At 45.9% G+C, this 19,042-nt stretch overlaps 1 pseudogene; it reads right to left on the reverse strand.

The window, feature by feature from the left end:
- Positions 1 to 5,094: 5,094 nt before the first annotated feature.
- On the reverse strand, positions 5,095 to 5,212 carry LOC126261180 (5S ribosomal RNA; annotated as a pseudogene).
- Between the last annotated feature and the right edge of the window lie 13,830 nt (positions 5,213 to 19,042).

The raw sequence follows: 19,042 nt of genomic DNA on the forward strand, positions 1-19,042 counted from the left end.
TTCCCCTCAGGCCGATGACACGAGAAATTTTTCTTTGAACGACACTAAGACCTGAGTCGTCTGCCAGCCGGGGTGATCGAGCGGTTCTAGGCGATACAGTCTGGAACCGCGCGACCGCTACGGTCGCAGGTTCCAATCCTGTCTCGGGCATGAATGTGTGTGATGTCCTTATGTTAGTTAGGTTTTATGTAGTTCTGGGGGACTGATGACCTCAGCAGTTAAGTCCCATAGTGCTCAGAGCCATTTTTTGACTCGTTTACATTAAAAACTCTGTCCGCAGGATATTTGTAGTTACTGAACGCAGCTTCAAGTAAACTGAAGAAATTGTCGACAGCTTGTTTATTAAACCCATTAGCACGTGAAATCGAAATTGAGGATCGCTTCAAAATAGACAGAATATTTTTGTGCCGTGACATAAAATGGTCAAACCAAGTTCGACCAGAAACTTCGCCCTTTACAAATGGATGAGGGACTTTTTTTCTTGTACAAAGCTGGTAGGCCAGGCGCCTGACGTCATTTCTGGTAAGGCCGTAGAATTTGGATTCCATAATGAGAAGATATTTAACCAGTTCGTCCTCAAGTCCCTGTGGTAAAACCGGTGGACGGCCCAGTTTAATATTAACTATTTCTTCGACCGGTTTATCGATTCGTGAAAGTCTTTGGAGTGTAGAACGAGGGACAGAGTACACTTTAACCGCTTTTTTCAACCCCATTTTTTCTCTTTAATAGCTGCAATAGCATTTGACATATTTGATTTGTCCCACGATTGCCGTTTCGATTTTTTTGGTGGTACAAGATGTCTTCGAGGCATCTGAAACATAAAGAGTAGCAATATTTGTAAATGGTCCCATAAAATCTGATTGATTTTACGGGGCCCATAATACCAGCAGCAAAAGGGGCCCATATATCCACCCTCGACATCTTGGGAAAAACGATTTTGCCTACGGTTAGTTTGGTTCGCAACCGACGTTAGTTAATGTAAAACGGCATCCCAACAACAAGCCAAATACGTACCTTACCTTAGTTTTAGTAATAACATGTTAGAAATTTGAGTTTTATTCAAATAAACACTAACCTTTCAAACTTTTGATGACAGCGAAAAAATTCACAGCACAACTACTCACAAACCATGACAGCTACTACGTCTGCACACTCTACAGTGAACTTTGGCAACTAGTTCTAGAAGTTCATGTGCTTTCTGTTACAATTCGTGGCCTGTACTTCCAAATATGTAGGGGGCCCATAATACCAGCAGGGGCCCATTTTTCCACCTTTGCCTCTAATGGTACAAACTTTCACGGATGATGGAGAAGGATAAATGTATCAATCTTAGGTAAGAGTCCCTGTACTGGAAAGGAACGAGTCGAAAGCTATAAGCGAAAATCGTTCTGATTCTGACACCTGTGACAGTGGGACTCATGTAGTGGTACTGTTGTTGCTAATATTGTAGGAAAGGCTACTTTCAGAGGTGGTAGTATGGACCAAAACAAGGAAAAAATGTCCAGTAAACATGGGCCCCAAAATGCTTACCTGAAAAGGTATGAGCACTTTTTCAATGAAGGAGATACGTTTCACAGCGGCGATGATGAACCGGAGCTCATAGCTCCTCAGGTATGCATTTTGGGGCCCATGTTTACTGGACATTTTTTCCTTGTTTGGGTCCATACTACCACCTCTGCTGGTTACCTGCCCTGCAATCGTGGCAATACCAGTGTCAGTACATGTACTCCATTGTCAAAGGTATCAGAACAATTTTCGCTTATAACTTTCGATTCGTTTGTTTCCGATATATGGGCCTTTACCTCAGACTGACAGATTTATCCTCCTCCATCCTCCTACAAAGTTTGTAGCATTGTCGCTGAATCTCCCTGTACACACACACATACACACACACACACACACACACACACACACACACACACACATCTACAGGCACCGGTGCCTATAACTTTGTAGCTCTCCAGAGTCGTTGGATGACGTTCCCGGACATGGGTTCCTATGTAAAACTTGGTCTACAGAGGCACCCCTAGAAGTGTGTAACATAAATTGTGAAACCTCCTGTATATTAAGAAGTACTCCAAGGTTGAATGTGCACGCACACCCTGGTAACTGCTGATTATTCTTTCCAGTATAAAAACTTTGTAATTGTAGGCGAAAGTTAAAATTTATACCAACATTCGATCTTCATTCACGTAGAAAATCTACTGATGTGAAATCGTACGAATTCTTTTGAGACGCCTTGTACTACTAACTTGTACTTACCTGATCATACCAGCGATGTAGGAACAAAGTTAAACGGCCACCTATAGGAACACTACGCCACGCAGTTTGAATGAAGACATCGCGTCCGCAGCCGTCCAGTGCTAATTGTTGAATCAGAATCACCTGATAGTCTGGTTATTAGGTGAGAGGCGCGCACGCCCTCGTTACAGGAGAACTAGAGCTAGAAACAGAGAGAGAGAGAGAGAGAGAGAGAGAGAGAGAGAGAGACTGGGCGTTGAACCAGGCAGGCCGGCCTCTGCCATTGCCTTTGGAATTTATCGCGTACCTTGCTGGCAGGCTTTGGCGGTGCTTGCTGTTCTCCTGTACACAAAAGGCCGGCGGACAGCCGCTTGCTATATATTCCCAGACAATCATTAAATCATCGCCACTGTGTGTGCGTGCATATGTATGTGTGTGTGTGTGTGTGTGTGTGTGTGTGTGTGTGTGTGTGTGGGCTCTGTGTCTTAGCTAAAACAAAGCGCTCGCATGGGCAGGCCGCAATGAAATTATGACCTCGACAACAGTTTCCGAACTTAATATGGACAGAAAATGAGTCAAAGTTTTTCCTGAATTTGAGACAATGGCGAACCTTTCTCTTAACAATCTACTGAAGCACTAAATGTAAAAGTAAAGCTGTCATTGGATCGAAGGTAGGCTTGAACGCCGCACTGATTTACTAGGAACGCTGTTGCGTTCTACCATCCTACAGTTTAACGTGGACTTGGAATCACAGCGCTTCTTGGAACTTTTATCGTTATCAAATCATTGCTAGAGGGGAAACAAGTGATAAATGACAGAAAAAAATCCTGGTACCAACGCTGAACTGTACATCTTTGTGTTATAGTCTGATACTTCCATTACGTCATTGAGCAGCTAGGTACGAGGGTCAGTCAAAAAGTAATGCCTCCTATTTTTTTTTCTACGTTTAATTGTCAGGAAATTTAAATGCAATTACATAGGTTGAAAACCACAACATTGAGGATCATTTTGTCATTTTTCAATGTAATCTCCGCCCATCTCTACAGTTTTGGTCCATCTTTGAACAAGGGCATGTATCCCAGCACGGTAAAAATCACAGCTCTGCTTCCTAAGCCATTGACGCACGGATGTTTTGACGGCCTCCTCATCTTCAAAATGAATCCCGCGATGAGCTTCTTTTAGTGGCCCGAACAGATGGAAGTCTGATGGTGCCAGGTCAGGGCTGTATGGGGGATGAGGCAAAACTTCCCATCCAATTTTGACAATCTCGTCAGAGGTGTGACGACTGGTGTGTGGTCTTGCATTGTCATGCAAAAGAAGAACATCTGCCATTGATTTTGTTGGGCGAACTCGCTGAAGACGTGCTTTAAGTTTTTTGAGGGTTGTGACGTATTGAACAGAATTTATTGTGCATCCCTGCTCCAAAAAATCAACCAGAATCACACCCTCTGTATCCCAGAAAACTGTTGCCATAACTTTCCCTGCCGATCGCACAGTTTTGAATTTTTTCTTCCTCGGCGAGCTTGTGTGACGCCACTCCATTGACTGCCTCTTTGATTCGGGTTCAAAAAAATGCACCCATGTTTCGTCCCCGGTCACAATTTTTTTCAGAAACTCATCTCCCTCCAAACGGAAGCGCTGCAAGTGTTGGGAGGCTATTGTTTCCCTTGCCTCTTTATTCTGATCGGTTAACATTCTTGGAACCCACCGTGCACAAACTTTTGAGTACCCCAATTGTTTAATAATCGTGATCACACTGCCTTTACTAAGAGAAATAATGCGACACACTTCATCTGCAGTCACCCGACGGTCACCACGAATGATGTCATCAACTTGCTGAATGTTGTGTGGAGTCACTGCACTCACCGGCCTGCCGCTCCGCTTTTCGTCAGTCAACGGTGTTTGCCCTTCAGCTTCCTTACAACGACGAACCCATCGTCTAACAGTGCTGACATCCACTGTCACAACACCATACACCTTCTTCAGTCTTTCATGAATGCGTATGGGCGTTTCACCTTCTGCATTCAAGAATTCAATCACACAACGCTGTCGCAAACGAACATCGATGTCGGCCATCTTACAAACTTCTGCTGTGCTGCCACCTGTTGACACAGAAAGTTACTACTGCAGTGGATTGCAGAAGAAGGTTTGAGGAATGGCGCCAAATTCAAATTTTTCACTTAACTTAATTTCTTTAAGTAGAAAAAAAATGGGAGGCATTACTTTTTGACCGACCCTCGTATATTCGCCACTTTTATCTAGAGCGTACTGTTGCTGTGAAGCATTCAGGTCCCGTTTCCGGATTGCTTTCGGGATAGAGAGGTCTACAGGGGGTCTGAAGAAACACAGAAGATTCTAAAGCTAACGTCAACTATTAGACTGGGATATTGATTCGCAAGTTGTCAAATGTCGCAAATTTTTGAAAGCTATACAAGTTTTCTTTTTTTTCTTTCTTTTTTTTAAAGATCGTCATCAGTGACACCAGCAACTGTTTCTAGATGCAGGACTCCTGTAGATTTTCCATTGGTTTCCTCTTCAGTTATGGGTCACGAGTTCGAGTCTCGGTCCGGCACACAGTTTTCATCTGCCAGGAACTTTCATTTGAACCTGTATATGGGTATCCGGACACCATATGTAATGCGGAATTAAAAAGCACTCTGTCTTCAGGACACAAGGGCCCATCGGAACCATCCGACCGCCGTGTCTTCCTCAGATGAGGGTGCGGATAGGAGGGGCATGTGGACAGCACACCGCACTCCCGGTCGTTATGATGGTTTTCTTTGACCGGAGCCGCTAATATTCGGTCGAGTAGCTCCTCAGTTGGCATAACGAAGCTGAGTGCACTCCGAAAAATGGCAACAGCGCATGGTGGCCCGAAGGGTCACCCATCCAGCTGCCAGCCACGCCCGACAGCGCTTAACTTCGGTGATCTCAGGGGAACCGGTGTATACACTGCGGCAAGGCCGTTGCCAATGTGGAATTAAACAGTAGATAGAGAGACAGATCCGTCAACATAATATGAGGCTCGGGGCTGGCTCTGCGCACTACGGGACTTAACGTCTGAGGTCATCAGTCCCCTAGAACTTAGAACTACTTAAACCTAACTAACCTAAGGACATCACACACATCCATGTCCGAGGCAGGATTCGAACCTGCGACCGTAGCGGTCGCGCGATTCCAGACTGAAGCGCCTAGAACCGCATGGCCACACCGGCCAGCGGAGTCTCGGGTATTGTGTTGTTAGTAGAACAGTGACAGCAGAATGGTTTCGTCAGGATAGCTCTGCGACTTCTAACGTGGACTAGTCACTGGAAGTCACCTGTGTAACATATCCATGGGGGACATTTCAACTTTGGTTCAAATGGTTCAAATGGCTCTGAGCACTATGGGACTCAACTGCTGAGGTCATTAGTCCCCTAAAACTTAGAACTAGTTAAACCTAACTAACCTAAGGACATCACAAACATCCATGCCCCAGGCAGGATTCGAACCTGCGACCGTAGCGCATTTCAACTTTCTAAAGCTGCCCAAGGAGACTACTGTTCACGTGACTGTGAAGTGCAAACGCAAAGGAACAACAACTGTTAAACCAAGACAAGGAAGAATTCAGGTACTGACCGACAGGATAATATTTTGAACGGGAGCCCATGGTCAGAAAACTACCGTTTTCGTTTTACGACGGTTTAAATTCAGATGTGTAGCGCGTCCACGTCTGCTGAGTGAAAGAGAAATGTCTCAGAATCGCTTGTCCTGGTATGCAACAGGGTACACAGGACTTCTTGTGGGGTCTTATGCAAAGTCTAATTTACGAGACTCCTGCAGTGACGAAGGAAGATCTGGTGGCACGAGTTCTGGCCGCTGCACTAGAAATTGAAGCGACACCAGGTGGGATGGAGAGTGTGTACCAGAACGAGCTTCGTAGGTACAATGTCTGTAGCGACGTCGGTAGTCGCCACATCGAGCCGCTGCTGTGAGGCATCAGTACTATTCCGTACGTACAGTATGCTGAATAATGTAAAAACGTAAGGCTTCAGTGTTAATACAAAAAATGTGCGTAAGTGATAGTTGGATGTTTCGTTACATTTCCTTTCGAATTGTTACCTAATAATTGTACAACGTAACGCCTGATTCGATGCCACAAACAGAAGTGGATGAGCTAAACATCTGAACTGAAACCGTCGTAGAACGGAGAATATACGTTTCTGGACATTGTTTTCTATTCAAAATATTATGTACTCACTCGCCTCTACAAGTCCTAGAGATTTCTAAATGGAATTTCAGAACACCGTATATTTGCAGCTACATTTCATTCAGGTTGTTGGAACTTCGTACGTAAGCTTTCACGAGATAATTGCGTCTGACAGTTGAAGTTTTCATCATTTTCTTGAAGCTCTCTGGCGACTCGAACAAACCTATGGCCATTCGACCTGCCCTTGTTTTTGTACATGCAATACCCCGTGTTATTCCTAGTGAGTATGGGTCCCACAGTTCTAAGAACGGCAGATGCGAATATTCGCAATGCCTGTACTCTCGCCTGACTTTTCACCCACTGAACGTGTAGGGAATGTTAATGGTTGTCAAGTTACCGGTCAAGTCCCCCAGCAAACACTTTTGATGTCTCGTGAACTCATATACAAGCTATCAGGAGAGAGATTTCTCATGATTTATAACCAGATACTCTGTAATACCGTGCTTCTATGTTTACAGGCTGCGAAAGGCATCACACAGAAATAGATTCTGAAATTCAGACCTACTTAGGTATTCATGTACAGGAGCTTGAAAATAATGTGGAAACATCACGCGAAATGCATGGTTGAACATACATGCAGGTGCCAGACGAGCTTGCAGGTTGCGGTGTTGGGTCTGACAACGAACGATACTTAGTCTATGCAATTTCCTCAATACGGCGCAGGTTTAGTCACGGTCACAACAGTGTTCTGTGTAGTTGTGGGTACATTAAATAGGAGCTAAGCGAATTCGCACGTGTAACCAAGGTAGGCGAAGTGTTTGGTGTTTCAAGAGGCACCGAACCGAAGATTTATAACAGCTACACGGAAAGCAGTAGAATGCCATCCGCTAAAACACAAAGCGGACGAAAGGTTATCTTGACTGATGGTAACTTGTAAGGTGCCTCTTACGTGAGGAAGACATTTTTACCAGTTTTAATAAATTATTGTCTCTTATTGCTGTATTCACCATAGTTAGGAAATGGTGTACTCCGTAGCCGGCCATGAGTCGGAGAGCACTTCCCACGCTGACTGGCTAGGCGATGAATCGACCATATGCGACCGCGTAGTGGGGTAGGGCTCGGCGCTGGACTATAGCAACAAGCGTCAGCCTGGGAAATATGCATGACAGGAAGTACTGCCATCTTGGCGCCAATGTCACCGATTTTGTTTATTTATATTTAATAATTACAGTCATTTATGACAACATGAATACTAGGAGGAGCCTCTGGTTGGTTAAATCTATTTATCATAATTTTGCCTCGTTAGAATTCACACCCGTTTATTAACAAATGCATATCTTAGTAAGTACGAACTTGATCGGAAATCCACGAACTGTGATGAAGCAAGGTGCTAGTTCTACAAGGTTCGCAGGAGAGCTTCTATTAAGTTTGGAAGGTAGGAGACGAGGTACTGGCAGAAGTAAAGCTGTGAGGATGGGGCGTGAGTCGTGCTTGGGTAGCTTAGTTGGTAGAACACTTGCCAGCGAAAGGCAAAGGTCACGAGTTCGAGTCTCGGTTCGGCACACAGTTTTAATCTGCCAGGAACTTTCATTTGAACCTGTATGTTCGTCCGAGTTCTCGCTCTCTGAACATGTTTGGCACACGAGTGGTCTTCAAGTTTTTCAAGGTCCGCCATTAACCACTTCTGATGCTGCATAGAGTCGCATACAACCCTCCCGAAGAGAGATTTTTATAACCAGACACTCTTTAATTTGATGCCACCTTTGTTTACACGCTACGAGAGATACGACACGACAATGAATTCTCTAAGCCAGAGACCTGGTACACATACGCACGCACTAATGTATATACAATGCGTGTGTGAGGGCGCTGGCTCTGGGCTGGGTTACGCACGGCCAGACACACCTCGTATCCTCAGCTCAGTTCAGCTGACCGTTACTCGCGTGGGAGCGTCCCGTAGAATGTGCTGCCAAAGCGGACGCAGGGCGTGAACACGACGCAGCCGACACCACGCCTCCAGATTGGAACATTAGACTGGTGTTGACTGTTAGCCAACGTGTAAGGCAATCTAAACACTGCCTGAAGCATTTTTTTTTTTTTTTTTTTTGGACAACATGGTTGTGGAGATGAAGCAGTGATTAGTAAGATTGATCAATTATTCAAAAACAGTCTTAATCGCATTTATTATTGTTATACCGCCAACCGATTTCAACCCGACGTAGGGGCCATCTTATGGACGTTTACACTGAAATTATAGCTATCCGTCAGAAAGACTCCATTGTACAACAGCTAAAATTACGTAAATTTAAAATATGTTATCCATTGGTCGCCTGCTGGTGGTGTCACTCCTGTCTACATAACGGCAGGAAACTATGCGAGACTAACCCTTCGTAAGGGCTTAAATAGCGTGCTGAGATCACATGAATAGACGGCAACACCCCCAGCGGCGGTCAACGGCATTTAATACAGTTTATTATATGTAATTACAGCTCACCATGGTTTAACATAAATTTAAGTGACAGTAAATAACAGAAAACGGAACCAGTCCGTTTAAAAAGAGTTACAATTATAGTGTTAATTATAAAATAATAACAAATGTTCCGTAGTCAACTCGTAAAATTCGTAAAAGTATATTACATTATGTGCCATAATATAAAGTAAAACAATTTGTGACACACAAAAACTGGTGTCGTCTTGTATTATAATATATCTATTCGTACATTTACGTAGAAAACATTTGAGTCAATTTACTAAAACGGCTAATATGGAAGGACTACAGAGCCCTCCACTCCTTGTGGTGAGGACGCCGTTGCCATGTTTTTGAATAATTAATTAACTGCCCGAAGCAGCCTAGGGACACCAATAGAACTAGCGTACACAGGAAAGTAACTACTGGCTTGCTGGATTGGCATTATAGATGTTGACTCTTACAAAGAAGAAAACAGCAACCAGACACTATCGAAAGTTCTATTTATTTACACAAACAGCGCCGTAAGTGGTTTCGAACCGACAAATTCATTTTCACACGGCCGTTCACGTCTAGATGTACATTTGTTGAAGTTTCCAGTAGTTTTCGGCTCCTTATTCCCCTTGTGATGAAAGGTGCTTAGGTTGGGGGTGCCCTAAGGTAAAAAACTATTTTGCGAATGACCTATATAAACGTAACTATACTACTGGAAAAAAATTAGTACACCCCCTTAGATATTTCTAATTCGCTCAAGATTTATTGTTGCAATTGTGTATACGGAGTACACGAAATGATTACATTTATCGATCAATAGCACAAGCGGTTCTAAGGTACCAAGTACTGCAACACCCACACTAATACGTCGCGCAGACTCCACGGGCAGCAACGCAGGCGCTGAGGCTGGCGCCCAGGCAATCGTGCAGAAGGCGAATACTGTCCTAAGATACGTTACGCCACACCTGTTCGACCGGTTCAGGGAGTTTTGTGAGAGTTGTTGGTTGATGAGTCGCACAAGTAACTTCTCGTCCCAGCATATCCCAAACGTGCTCGATTGGAGTCAAGTCCGAAGATCGTGCTGGTTAGGGTAGTTGCTGTACGTCTTGCAGAGCACGTTGAGCTTCACGGACGGTGTGTGGGCTAGCATTATCCTGTTGGAACAACATATCACCTTCCTGTTGCAAGACTGGGTCTGACAACGTGCTACAAATGCCGCGCTCTGGTTAGCACCTCCAGGAACACCAAAACTGAACGAGTGTTGTAGCACTTCGTATCTCAGACCTGGGGTGGCACCAGTGCGTCTTGAACGAATGCAGTCCATGACACAGCGCTCACCAGTTCTAGCTCGCACGGACGAACGACTATCACTTGCGTGCAGGCAGAACCTGCTTTCATCGCTGAGGACCACAGCGCGCCATTCCTTTTCCCAAGTGATCCTCTGAAGGCACTAATCGAGCCGTGCACGTCGATACTGTGGTGTGAGTAGAAGACGGGCAACAGCAGTGCGTGCCTGTGGTCCCATTGCTGATAACCGCTCCGCAACAGTTTGGTTAACACGTCTGGGCTCACAAGCCATTTCAACTGTGCTGGTAGCTATACGGTCTACCACTACTGCCCTTACAATATGACGATCCTGGCGGGAGTCTGTGCTGCGTTGACGTCCCGAACCTCGTCTAATGGCGTGAGAACGTTCAGGTGACGACTGACACCAGCATCGTTGCACAACTGCCGCAGCACGTCCAACTTGTGTGACAGTACTCCCAAAGGACCATCCCGCCACTCGCAATGCCACAATTTGACCCCTTTCAAATTCGCTCGGTCGACTGTAGCAAGCACGAGAGCGTCTCTGTGGCATGGCTGCCTGCTTCCTTGACACGTTTGTACCAGACTGAGCCTCCTGCCTGTGGGCATTCTCCATTAAAGAGTAGACACAGACGGTGCTCTGGTAACCATGCTACTACGCTACCTGTTGGCAGACTATGCCGCAGGTGGCGTAGGCCGTCATCGGATCGAAATCGACGTCGTCTTTCCAGATGTAGGCTATTTCTTTCAGGTGATGTATTATTAATGACTATGGGACACAATGTAAAAAACACTTAAGAGTTGTTATTGTTATACTTCACCGAAAGCATTATCAACAGAAGTTGCTTATTGTTTTCTTCTTTGTAAGAAATTTTGTACAACACAAAGGTCTCAAAACTCCAGTTTTCGACGAAATGTTTAGCATTGCTTGAATGAATGACGCTGTTATTACGTACGTGCTGCGTCGGCTGGCGGCTGTGGTTGCTGGCTACAACTGCTGGCAATAGCAAAGCCTTCTAGATACGCAACAGGCAGTGAAGAAGAAGTGAAAATATTAGTCTGAAGCTGTCTGCTTCTAGTATTTAACTGGCGTGAAACAGTGTTTGTGCTCAAATGGAAAATCTGTTTCCCAAACGGCCTTTAAGTTCCGTGCCACCCTCCGACGGTGGTGAAGGAAAAAAGTGGCTGGACAAGAACAGGCCACTGCTAGTGAGTGTACGAAACGGACAGAAAAACGTGGTCGTATTGGGCCTATCGTCAGCCATAGCCCGAATCCGAGTCCTCCAGGATGGTGAGCGGAACGGGATGTCGGTGCCAGCACCGTGGAACTGTGGTGCCGATGGTTTGTGGTCCAGCGACCGTCACACGGAGGGCAACCAGTTTTCTGTATAGGTGGCGAGCCTTACGGTGAATGGTCGTCTTGAGAAGGGCCGTATTTGTCTCCTCATGCAGAGTGACATCCTGGTGAGCGGAGGGGCGTGAAGACTCCACCTGAGAACTTTATTCTGCAGGCGCTGGAGCGTCATCATCCTGGACTTACTTATTGTGGCCCAAGCAGAGGTATTGAGGGTACGACAACGGAGTGATACAACCAGAGCTTGGTGTCTAAATTCAGCTCTCGGCTGGAGAAGAGTGGTTACAAGGCCTTCTCCAACCAGACCTCGAGATACTTGGAAGCTTGGGTCCACGGGTCCCGGACGCCCCCGACTGAGATCTTGGGGTGGAGTATAGGGTGCCGTTTAGCGAAATGCACTACCGTAGTTTTGGCGGCATTGAGTGCCATCTTACTGGAACAACCGTTGCATCCTCTTGCCTTTGGAAGCGAGCAATAAGATAATCAGGATTGCGGCCGGTCGTATATAGCGCCATTAGCAAAATTCATTCGAAACTATGTATCATTCCCCGTGGAATATTGGAAAGAGTAGCTAGCATATTTATTTATAAATGATTAAAAACCAACATTTTCTTATAAAATGTAAATAATGAATTGGGAATACTTATTTGTTGAAATTGAGCTTTACCTTTAATACTACCCCGCAGAACCTGAAAACGCGAAATAAAGTCAAGCTTTGTTTCATATCTCAGTTGCTTACTGTCTCCGGCAGATGGCTCTACTGAAGAAATTGGTTTGGATCGTTCTTTGTTCCATGAGTTGTTCTCAGTGTCACCCATAGATGGCTCCACTGTAGAACTAAGCCTGGTTCATTCTTTGCACCACAAGTTGTTCTCTCTGTCACCCACAGATGGCTCCTCTGTAGAAACAAGCCTATTTCGTTATTTGTACTACGAGTTGTTCTCACTGCCACTGCAGAAAATTTACATTGCATTAGTGAAAAGGATAAATGTTCGTTTTATATATAAGGTTTGAATTAAGAAACAACAGAGCCGTAAATTAATTGTTTTCCACGTCTGTAATGTAAAAAAGTCCCCCACCCCAAATTCTATAAGTCCCTCCAGATCCTTGATCGCCATGCACTCTGCCTCGCCTTCCGTATATGCCTCCCATCCCCCACACAGACCCTCTATGGCCTGATTGCTTTCCCCCATCTGCTCCTTTTCCTAGAACATATCCGTGTCCTCTACACCTCCCCCCCCCCCCACCTTGAACCCCCTCATCCCCTGGTTGCTCCTCTCGTCTCCAGCCCCCACCCTCTGCCGCACCTTCACCGTTGAGTCCTCCCTACCCTCCAACTCTACAAGCTTCATCTCCGTTTCCAAGGTCAGCTCCCCCTCCTGGATGATGCCCTCTTTCCCTCCATTTATCCCTCCTATCAACTCTCATCCTTATCTTCCCCCCCCCCCTTTCCTCTGTCCTTATCCCAGGCTCCCTCTCCCCCTTCCAACTGTTTTTTTCCCTGCCTACCCTCTCTCTGCTTCTCTTCTCTCCCCAGAGTCCTTTTGCTCCGCTGCCTTTCACATTCCTTCTCGCGTCTGCCCAGATCCCCCTTTTTCTACGTCCCCTCCCTCTGTCGGCTCTCCCCTTTTTTCCTTTCCTCTCCTTCCCCCCTTTATCTCTCTCATCAGCCGCCGTGTCGCCTGCATAGTGCTGTTTTAAGTGAGTGTTCGGTCTTGTGCGTCCCCTGTCAGTGTTGCGAACAGCCAACATCCTGTCGCTAGTTGTGTATTTTTTATCTTGTGCGAACAGAAACCAGACTGTCGCCGTGTTTTTTAAATTGTGCCTGTCTGTTTACTATAAGTTTTAATCAGCATTGCCGACCGTTTTGTTTTATATTTTCTTCGTATCTTTTTCTCCAAGTTTCAGTTTTTAACAGTCACCATTTTACCGCCTGCTTTTGTTCGTTTTTCATATCTCCAGATTCTGTTTTTTTTTATACTTTTCCGTAGGCTGCAGAGCGGTGTATTGTGCTGCTGTCGCCGGTCAGTGTGGCCGAGCGGTTCTAGGCGCTTCAATCTAGAACCGCGCGACCGCTACGGTCGCAGGTTCAAATCCTGCCTTGGGCATGGATGTGTGTGATGTCCTTAGGTTAGTTAGGTTTAAGTAGTTCTAAGTTCTAGGGGACTGATAACCTCAGATGTTAAGTCCCATAGTGCTCAGAGCCATTTGAACCATTTTGTGCTGCTGCAAGCCCGCCCGCCCTCGGGGGGGGGGGGGGGGGGGAGAGAATCGAAATCCAATAAAGAAAAAAGTAAAAGAAGTGTATGCTAATGGGGGGGGGAGAATCGAAATCCAAAAAGAAAAAAAGTAAAAGAAGTGTATGCTAATTTCCACATTTACACACAGTCGCCGTATTAGCGTCAAACATTCTGAAATATTTACCTCACTCTTGAATTGTATTGTATTGTATTGTTTTGAACTGGGGACCTAGATACGACAGAGAGGCTTCGTTCCCCCCGTAGCGCACAGTGGTACACAACCCCACAGCAGGCTACAGCAGTCCACTCACCTCTCCGCGACACCACACCGAAGCCAGGGTTACACCTCACTGTTAGTTTCCCATGGCTAACAACAGATGGTGTTTTAGAAGGTAGAATCGAGAATCGATGTCGTAAACTGACCTGACCTATGCCTATAACTGCAGAAAAAATACATTTTGTTTAAATACTTCACTAAGCAGGTAGACAAAGAAAATTGACAGTGTACATGTAACTAATTGGGTCTATTCCTGAGGGAAGGTAAAAATAATCTAATTAATTAATAGCCATGAATATTTGTAATTGAAGACATGCATCAGATCGGATACGGACGCGAATTTTCTACTTACCACGAGCAGCTGCCTTATCCATTGAAATACCTCAGCGCGCCTACAGACCGTCTGAAATGTTTATTGTCGCTGACGTTTCCACTTGCGATATCCGAATATTGCGGACACAGGTTATCATACGGAGCATATGGGAATGAGGCGCGGATTTGATGGAATATCGTGGCTTATCCTGGAGCGAGAATTTGCATGAACTGAACGAAATGTACTGTACTGAAATGAATCGACTTAATGGGTGTGAAATAAACGAAGGAGAAATAAACGAACTTAAAGTGTTGTCAGGCAAAACTGGCCAGAAATGCCGCAAATGCAATCTAATGAGTACGTAGTGCCAGTTCGTAATTAGCAGGAGGTCCGAGCTTGAGTCTCGGTCTCACACCCGTCACGACACTTTCATTACATTGGGCGTTGAGCACTTCTCACCGGCTTTTTTTTTTTTTTTTTTTTTTTTGGACTTAACTGCTAAGGTCATCCGTCCCTAAGCTTACACACTACTTAACTTAACCTAAATTATCCTATGGACAAACACATACACCAATGCCCGAGGGAGGACTCGAACCTCCGTCGGGACCAGCCGCACAGTCCATGACTGCAGCGCCCTAGACCGCTCGGCTAATCCCGCGCAGCTCACCTGCTTTCTCTCACACCTTTTCACATCGTGCGGTTTCCATGATTTCATCTGCATTATCCCCATTAACTTCTTTTCTGGTAATTTATTCAACTGATCCAAATAGAGATCCTAAGCTTCGTACCAGGACGGAGGAAGGCGTTGGTAAACCAAGACCACCTCCTCCTCCCCCCCCCCCCTCTGAACTAGGACCTTTATTCCACCACCACCACCACCACCACCTCCTCCTCTTCCCCCCCCCCCCCCCCCCAACTAGGACCTTTCTTAGAGCAGGAAAGTGGGACTCCCGGGTCGTCTCGAATGGTTCTGAGATTAATTCTTACGTTATCTGTTGCAAACGCAGCAACGTGTTGGAACGTTATTGTATTATCAGACCGATATAGTAGTTACAATGAAATGAACACCCTTAGCTGCTTACAGGCGTTGACATACGTCAACGGGGACAGATGAAAATGTGTGCCCCGACCGGGACTCGAACCCGGGATCTCCTGCTTACATGGCAGACGCTCTACCGATCTGAGCCACCGAGGACACAGAGGATAGCGCGACTGCAGGGATTTATCTCTGGAACGCCTCCCGCGAAACCCACATTCTCAACGTATTGTCCCGCACTACATTAGTAGTGCCCCCGCCCATTATACTCATTACTCGCGGCGCGTTGCCGATTCCCGTAAGAGTTCGGGCACTGTTTGTGCATTCGCACAGAAGAAGAAGATGGTCAAGTGGTCGGTGAGCCTTAACTATATATATACTAAGATGCCCAAAAGAACAGATACCATCTTAGTATATCGATATAGTAGTGGTTTTTCGGAGACGAAGATGTTAGTACGGAATAGACTAAAGTGAAGAGCTGTTCTAAATCAGTCCTACAAGTGAAGACAACAAAACTTTTTAAGATTACAGAGGTTACGTACTTTATTTACTGCTATTTCACAATCCAGGTTCAAGTGTCGGGCTGTAGCGACTTCCATCGCTTTCCGTCAGTCGGCCATGGTTGCTAGAATGGGGGCTTCATTCCCGTATTTTATGGCATTGAGGAGCCGTGAGCAAATGCATCGGAGTTAGGAGTGGTGGCAGGCGAGAGAGGTGGGCCACAGCCATGCAAATCGGCGGTTCGAGGGCCCTCGTGCGGCGAACAGTGCACGGGCTCCCGGCGATTCGGCGAACCGGCCACAATAGTCGAAGCGGCGCCGTGGAAACGCGCTCCCGCTGACGCGGCCCAATTCCCCGGATGGCTCCAATACGGCGGGTCGGCACCCGCCGAGGGGGAATTCTGCTGCGCGAGTAAGCGGCACGGAGACGGCTGGCCACCGTTTCCCCGTAATGTCGCTCAGGAGCGGCGCGCCGTGAGCGCTTAGCCACTCAGAAAGTCGTCGGTGCGAGGATCTGGTAGCTACGATACGGCCGTGGCATTCTCGGCGTCGTTATAAGCTGTCATCTAACGCCTGCCTCAGAGTTTAAAGTAAAGTCATCCACCATGTCTATCTGCTGCGCTAACATCACAGGACATGGCCCTTATCCCACGCACCTGTACCGCGTGAGTCTGCAGCAGACTAATAGATGCACAGGCGGGGAAGAAGGTTCCCCTGAACATACTGTCTTCTTCTGCGGACAACGCACGAACACAATACACACAGTACATATAAATCGCCTGAACACACAGAACGAACTACATGCCGTAATATGCGACCCGGAAAGGTGGACTGAACTCAACAAACTAACTGACGAAATCTCGAAGATCCAACAAATAGAGTACCTGCGCAACAGACCCTACCGAAGGCAAGTAGGTCCAAACAGACATCATGATGCCCAGAGGGACGCAGATATGATTAGCACCACGAGTGATGAAGAAGAAACAGATACAGACCAGGGCACCAACACAGATATTGAAGCGTCCAGCGCGGATGATCCATAGTGTCAACCAAGTCAAATTCAAAGAACAGAGTGGAACAACCGACAAGAGGTGCACAAGTCACACACAATCCTAAAAACAGATTGCACCTTATATATAAATAGTTAACAGCATCTCCATGTCCAATAAGAGCTTAAAGCTAGGTACCTCTTCAAGGGACCTACGCCTTCCGTTAAGAGTCAGCGCAGTCTGTATGGAAGGATCTTAATTGTGGTCCCTCTCTTTTGAGCCCAACCCGACGGATACCTATGGTAGATCGGGGAAAACCACCGTTCAGCCTGTGTTGCTGGCGGGGCCGGACGGTGCTAACTGCCACACCACGTATCATTATAAGTCTCATTGGCTCAGCTTGAATTGTTTGTACAACCAATCTACACAGCCTATACCTCAACCTCCACTTCACTAATAACTTCTGATCTGAACCTTAAAGTTAGGCACCTCTTCAAGGGACCTACGCCTCCTGGTAAGAGGTGGCGCACGGCCTGGATGGAAGGATCTTAATTGTGGTCCTTCTCTTTTGAGCCCAACCCGACGGATACCTATGGTAGATCGGGGAAAACCACCGTTCAGGTCGTGCTGTCGGTGGGACCGGGAGGTACTCTACTAGGAGCCTTGTAGGCTCAACACAAACCGTTAGCGTCATTACCTTTATTACTATTACCACAAGAACCCTTTCATTAGCAACTTTGAGCTAAGCACAAAATCAGTTACCTCTCTATTGTATATCGTAAATAGTTTAACACGCTGGACATGGAAGTCTTAGTTTCTAGCTTTAACGTACCCTCATCTCTTCTAGTTAAGTTAGTTTTTAGGATGGTAGATGTTAAAGGCATGGTGACCGATGGCCAGCGTCTTGAGGGCCATTCCAAGACCCGGGCCTCCGCCCACAACCAGGTGGCGGGTACCTATCTCTTCTCTATTCAATTCTCTTCCTTCCTTCTTTCTAAATATTTAATTTCGTTTTGTTTATTAATATCTCACTTGATTTTGTATTAGTTATAAGTTTTTCTAATGCTGCACAAAAAAAGATATCAAATGGATGTAAACAAATAGAGCGCGCCTCCACGTGGCGGGACACGGGCAACGGTGTGAGTGGGGACGGGAGCCGGTGTGGTGTCACTCTCAGTCACACCGGACCCCGGACCCAGCCACAGCGGCTAAGTGGCAACATACGACCCACCATAAGAAATTAGACGATGTGTCATAAAAAATAAGCAGCTAGTGAAAAAAAAGTATGCTAACAATTACTGTAGTTCAGTGGGATCTGTCGACCTAGAAGAAGCATCCACAGGAAGATGTTTGAAGGAAGCCGAAGATTATGCGATACGTACAAGAACCAAGAGGGAATAGTAAGGACGGAAGACGAAGAGGGACGTGCTCGATACGGTTTTTCTCCCCTACTGTTAGTGCTCTACCACTGAGGTAAGAAGGCGGCGGCTTTCCGTTTGTGGAATATCCTTGGGACTGTCATGTGATCATTCCGAATATTGTATCCTACGACTGGATGTTGAATTAGACACTCAGCTGGTATTGGAGGTTTTTTTACAACTCTCTTGATCGTTTCATCTTTTGGATCCAAGTCGAGTGTGAAAGGGTAGTGTAACGCCCCAAGGACAGACAACCCCAATTAACAACCTGTGTGGAAACTTAAAGTACGGAAGTGAGTCATCTTGACAGTGACGGCAACTATTGACGATAAAATCTACACTGGTAATATTTTGATTAACACCTATATCATTCAAATACTGAGAATAACATACAAAAAGGGGAGTTAAAAGGAAGTATCATCATAGATTCTTTATCAAACATCTATAGAAAAAATTCAAAATCATATGAACGCAGGTTAAATCGAAGAAATGAATTCAGTCAACGATAACATTTACCCTGGAAGAGAGTTGTTGCCGCATCGAAAAGGGAATTCAATGCGATTACAATGCAACTCGGATATGGAAATGTTAGTTGCTCGAGTCGCTCTAGAGTACTTTTGCGATAGTTGTCTGGACGCAAACGCTATTAGATTGTTTCAGTTTTGGAAGTTTGATAATTCGTGAGGTAGACACTGAAGTATTGCTCAGTCTTTCGACTA

The sequence above is a fragment of the Schistocerca nitens genome, chromosome 5, assembly GCF_023898315.1.
Source record: "Schistocerca nitens isolate TAMUIC-IGC-003100 chromosome 5, iqSchNite1.1, whole genome shotgun sequence".
NCBI classification, from domain to species: domain Eukaryota; kingdom Metazoa; phylum Arthropoda; class Insecta; order Orthoptera; family Acrididae; genus Schistocerca; species Schistocerca nitens.